Source organism: Coptis chinensis, chromosome 2, assembly GCF_015680905.1.
Source record: "Coptis chinensis isolate HL-2020 chromosome 2, ASM1568090v1, whole genome shotgun sequence".
NCBI lineage: Eukaryota > Viridiplantae > Streptophyta > Magnoliopsida > Ranunculales > Ranunculaceae > Coptis > Coptis chinensis.
In genome coordinates this window covers 56,916,886-56,923,244 of record NC_141457.1, presented here as the reverse complement: position 1 = coordinate 56,923,244, position 6,359 = coordinate 56,916,886, and positions in this window count along the sequence as shown.

Here is a 6,359-nt window from a genome sequence, read left to right as displayed (position 1 = left end):
CTAACAGCCGAAGTTAAGAGAGGGAGAGAGTCATGGGAGATCGAGCATTTTTTTTTTTTGGTAGAGGCACGTACTTGGGAGTGTTTCTGGAGGTGTTGGAAGAATGGGGAAACCGACCCCTGGGTTTCTAACTACTTTTACTTAGTGGGCTCTTGCAGTTTTTTTTTTTTTTTTTGGCTCTTGCAGTTGGGGGAGTGAAAAATACCTGGGTCTTAAGGACTATCACATAAAGTCCGGGAATATGTAACTGTTTTTGAAGACCAGTCACAAATTATACTCCACAACGTAGAAAAAACCATTTGTCACACTTCTGAATATGACAGTCACACATAGTTCTCCACACATATACACCTTTTTTAGAAAAAAAAAATCATTTGTGACCATTTCGAAAACGCACATCACAAAAAACTTTTTAAAACAGTCACAAAAACCCTTTTCTACCATTTGTGACCGTTTTGAACAGAACAGTCACAAATAACATTTTAAAACAGTCACAAAAAGCCTTTTTTCTACTAGTGACATTATTTAATTTTTTAGTTTTTTTTAAACCAAAATCTAGAGTACGCAGGCTGTACCTGCGCTATCACATCTGGGCCCTCTAATAAGCAAGAGGTGAGGGTGTATTACATGGCAAAGTCTACAACCAAGGCTCTAGATGCCAGCGCACCCATATTGAGGGTGTACTCTAGAGCTGCTATTTTTTTTATACACAAAATTATCAAATATAGTTTTTTTGGACGACGTGTGATACCGTTCATGATTTTAATTAACAGTTTCACCGATCCAATATGGACCTGTTAACTCTCTAATCTATGTCTCTCTCGCTCAGAACATAACTCTGAACTTTGATAATCTTGATTTTGATGACGATATCACTATTCTTTGTCAAATTTGCTCTATCAAAAAATATTTGTCTGTCAAAGATGAAGAAAATTCACATAAAAATTAAAAATTAAATATTAAAACTAGCTAGTTAATTTAACTAGTCAAAAGCTAATCATATTTGTCTTATCAATTGAATAATATTTTTATTTTCATATAAGGATGACTTGTGTCATAACACAGGTATCAAATTCATTCATCACGTGAGAGTGTGTGCAATCTAAAGGTGCATGACAGTTCATATTAACATACAAATGTTTAGTGACATACTGCTATTATTAGGCTTCCGTGAACCGGCTTATTACATTAGAATTCAAATATTTGTATACTCATAAATGAATCTAAGACACAGGTCAGTTACAAACAAGTTGCGGGTGGGAAAATATATATCAAGCACCAGAGTTAATACATGAAGTACTGCGAGTGATGAAGTGCAGAGGAGGAGCAATAATTCTACATTGACACATTCTTCCGACACAGTGACATTATGGAGGGGGGGTAACTCTTTAGCAACATTTCTCTTACCAATAAACATGACAGTAGATCGAATATCGCTTTTGATTTGAATCTATCATACCAAAGTAATGAAGATGAAGAAAAAAATTCAAAATATAATTTTTGACAAATGAGATAACTCGGAAGACTATTAATGGACAAGTACAAATACCAATGTTTTTTGTCCTGCCTAAGTCTCGAATTCTGTTATAAAAATTAGTACATAACAAATTAGTTACATCAACTAGTATACAAAGTCAGTCTGTATGCTACTCCATTGCAAGGATAGGTCAACCTAGGCTTTTACATCTGAACGAATATCGAACATTGTGTATGAATGAGAGCACCAAAATTTTACGCTTCAAAAAGAACACTACAACAAAATGGTGGAAGACTGTCTCGTCAGGTCGGAGAGAGCAATATAATGCTAGTGAAGCTTGGATTTAATTCTATACTTGGCTGGGGATGTCGGAAGGGCATTTGTTCGATGCAGAAAGGTGATCCTAGGAGGTAACATAATGGTTTAAAGGCTATCATGATTCAGTATGAAAGTAAATACATCTAGAGAGCAAAACCTCATGGGAAGTAGACTGATTATTCCACACGTGGAAGCATAAACATGAAGCCTTAATTGAAAGGATGAGTGGAGGTGGTTCAATGTCGGATATGTCAATATGTTCCATTGACTTTGATATGTCATCAGAGAGCAAAACCTCATGGGAAGTAGACTGATTATTCCACACGTGGAAGCATAAACATGAAGCCTTAATTGAAAGGATGAGTGAGGTAAATGGAAGGAAGCAAATGATCACTACGTTACCAGATTTGCATGTATGGAGTCAAGGAAATGAATGGATAACAAAATTGAATAGTTGACCTATGTACCTTGAATCATCATCTAACAAGAAAGAACTACAGCAGCATTACTTGAATCTTCAGTCATTAACACTCTCTTGTTGGAAATGACCTAGTCAAAGACAATCACTACATGATAAGAGCCCAAAACTGTAGTTTTAATCCCTTAATAATACTACTTTTAGACCAATTATGCGAGTAATAAATAAGAGTTAATGCTAATTACGTGTTTTTATGTATTTCAGGCATGGAACTAAATTATGTGCAGAAATGTGCCACTTTGGCGATATAAAAGAGAAAAGGGTTGGTTGCTAAGAAGTTCTGTGATAAAGGCCAAGATTCAAGGAGACAAAGCCTTTATGAATCCCGGTCAAAAGCTTAAAAGTCAACACGGGCAGAAAGAGTGCACAAGTCAGTAGAACTTCCGAAGACCATATCTTTGGACTCAGGCTTCGGATTTGGGCCTACCTTACGACAAAACGACCGGCTCGGAAAGAGCTTTCCAATGGTTCAAGCCTTGACCCAATCAGGGGAGCAAAAGTGGATGAAAAGTCTACTGAAGTCAAAGCCAGCTGAAACGGGCTCTGTGGACTGAAGAAATTAGGCTTTGGGCTCGATTTTTCGGCCCAAAACATGAGACCTCAGCCCATGCACGAAATTGTGGATATGGTCTCCTCCTTTACATAAAACAAGACTTAGCTCTTAAGAAAGAGATAGTTAGATAGCTTAGAATAGAAAGTAGCCATTAAAATAGCTTGTAGATCTAGTTTTTGAATTCAATTAGTTAAAATAATTAGTTTCATACATTGTTTTAGATTAATTCTTTGAATCATAGTTCTTCATTGATTAGATAAATAAAATAGTCATTTCTTGTTCATTTCGATTTTGTCATTTAAAATTGTTAGATCTAAATTCAGTTGTTGTTATTCAATTCTTAGTTATTAATTTAGAATTCAATTATTGTTAGTTAAATTTAATAAAGTTATAATCTTTATATTACGTCTAGTTTTAATTCACATCGTAGTATAATTCCCACCATTGCTCTCATTAGACTTTGAATAGATTAGTCAATCTAGGAAACTTGAATGCTAAAGAACTAAGAGTGGAACGAACTCTTTACTCCACTCTATTTCGATAGAATTGAAAGTATAGAAATCTTTGACAACAACTCGTAATTAAGTTTAGTTTCACTTGCGTTTTGAGTTTCATCGTTCATTTTGTACGTAAATTATTCAATTTTACGTTTATCAAATGGCGCCGCTGCCATCTTAGTACTCTTTAGTATTGTCTTCTGTAGACTTGAAAGTTTTTCAAAGTCCCATAACCCACCTACCCTTGTTTGGATTCTCACTATGGTTGTCTGTTTCAGCTTTGCAAGTTTCCACGAAAAATTACTCGGAGCGCACCTGCACCCTGGGCAAGCCAAAGTGGAGCGCACCCTGCGCCCACACGCCTGGAATCCCACCTCTTGGCTGAGCGCCACCTGTGCCCTACCAAGGCCAACTTGGAGCGCCACCTGCGCTCACACGCCTGGAATCCTACCTTTTGCCTGAGCGCAACCTGCGCCCTGCCTAGGCATATTCTGAGCGCACCCGCGCCCTCTGCTAAAACTGTCTGATTTCCAAAGGTTTGTTTCGAACTTCCATTTCTTCAAATTTTTCAGTGTTCTAACTTGTTATATACACTGAACATACGTAAACAAGACGCTATTCATAAGCGAAGCAAGGAGTCTTTCAGGTACTCTTTTCTTCCACACCTCGCATCTTCTATTAGAGGTTCATACTAGCATATCAGAATTGTTTGGAGTGTTGTTGTGTTTCATTAATATTGGTCTTAGCCTTGCATGAGATTAAGGTCGGGCCGAAGAAAAACACCTAACGTAATTAACCGACAACGGCAACAAACAAGTCTTTCTAGTATACCACTCACTACACCTCTAGCTAGCATACCACACACACCACCAAGTAATGGTGAAGAAAGAGAGTCTCCTCTCTCTGACTTTTACAAAGCCTTGAACGATAGCCCTAAATCTTGCATCGTTCTATCAGACCCAATGGGGGATTTCCGAATCCCCCCAAATATATTTAATTTGTTACCCGTTTTTCATGGGTTAGACCATGAAAAGCCCTATCAGCACATGCGTAAGATTGACCAAGTCCTTACTACATTCTACCATCCTACGGTAGGTGCTGAACAAATTAAACTAAGGGTATTTCCCTTCACCTTAGCCGATAAGGCGGCGTCTTAGTTAACTGCCCAAGCGCCTAACTCTGTAGACTCGTGGGCTAAACTTTTTCAACTATTCATGGAACATTTTTACCCACCACTAAAGACCGATGAAATGCTTTCCAAGATTCATTTCTTTCGACAAAATCCTCATGAATCATTTTCAGAGGCATGGAATTGCTTCACCGATCTACTTATAAAGTGTCCATATCATAACCTCGCGAAAGGCACGTTAATTCGTGCCTTTTTCAAGGGACTTCTACACCACTATAAAGAAGTCCTTGACATAATGAGTGGGGGTAATTTCTTAAGTAAAGGAGACTCAGAAGCTTATAAATTTTTAGAAGATCAAACTAAGCGTAATAATAACTAGGGGGGTAGTGACAATATCTCCCGCAAGCTAGTTCTTCTACAACAGTAAAGGTCGCCGGTATGTTTGAGATGAAACCCGATCTGGAACTTAAAAATTTAATCGAATCTCTAACTAAAAAGGTAGAGGCTACTTCTGTTCAACAAACGCCTATCCCCGTCATGAATGTCAACTCCAATCCATGTAATTTCTATTTGAGTCCAGAGTATCCCGACTCCTATTGTCCTTTCGCTTATTAGCAACAACAATCACAACAAGATAACATTTGTTCCATTAATAGCGAACCTAATGCAGCTTGGCGACAAGCCCCAACTTCGGTTGGCGGAATAATCAACAACCTCCAAGGTTGTTTAACCCAAATGTTAGGCAAGCAAACAATTATAACCAAGCTCAACCACGACAAGGTCAAGCACAAGGTCAGGGTAATTATAATAATTATAACAATAATAATTATAATGCTAATAGAGGTATCGTTCCGATAAATAATAACTACCAAAATCCATTCATTAATAATCAACGTGACATAGTTCCTGTCACACAACCAGTAGCAAATACTACTCCACAACTGGATCGTTTTGATACATTTATGCAATCTCAACAACAGATTTTACAAGCCATCCAACTTTCCTTACAGCAGTTAGCTCAAGATAAAGTACAATCCAAAAGTGTGTTTCTAGGACAAGCAATACCTAATCCTAAAACACCAAACACAGCCTTTGAAGTAAACGGTAATACTAGTAACGAAATTGCAAATGTAGGAGAGATAAATTCCATCACCACTCTCCGTTCAGGTAGAGTGGTGGATAACAAAGTAACTATGTCTATAGTTACCCCACAAGGAGTTCCTACACCAGATATTATACTAGATACCAAAACAGAAACTGAAGATCCTACCCCTGTAGAGGTACCAGTTAAACCACAACCTAAGAAGCAAAAAGCAAAGGTTAGATATCCAGTAGAACCATATGCTAAACATAGTAAGAAACCACCGTTTTCCAAGAAATTAGCTATGTTAAAAAGAGATACAAACTTTGACGAGATTAGGGACATTTTCAAAAATCTAACGATTAACTTACCCTTTCTCGACGCAATTAAAAAATTACCTCACCACGCTAAGTTTCTTAAGGAGTTGTGCATTACTAGGAGTAGGACAAATATTCCAAAAGACGCCTTTCTCACTGAACAAGTTCCAACTTTATCAGAACATAATGGAATAGTTAAGTACAAGGACCCTGGTCATCCTACTGTACAATGCACCTTAGGAGATACTCACACGACCTTTGCTTTATTGGACACGGGGGAGAGTGTTAACTTACTCCCCTTATTATTTATATAAACAAATAGGTCTACAAAAAATGCAACCTACAACAATGACGTTGCAATTAGCTGATAGGTCTATCAAGTATCCTAAGGGTATAGTGGAAAACGCGCTGGTTAAGGTTCAAGGTTTCTACTATCCTGCGGATTTTGTTATCCTCGATACAGAAGTCGCTAACGACAATGTCCCGATCATTTTAGGGCGCTCTTTCTT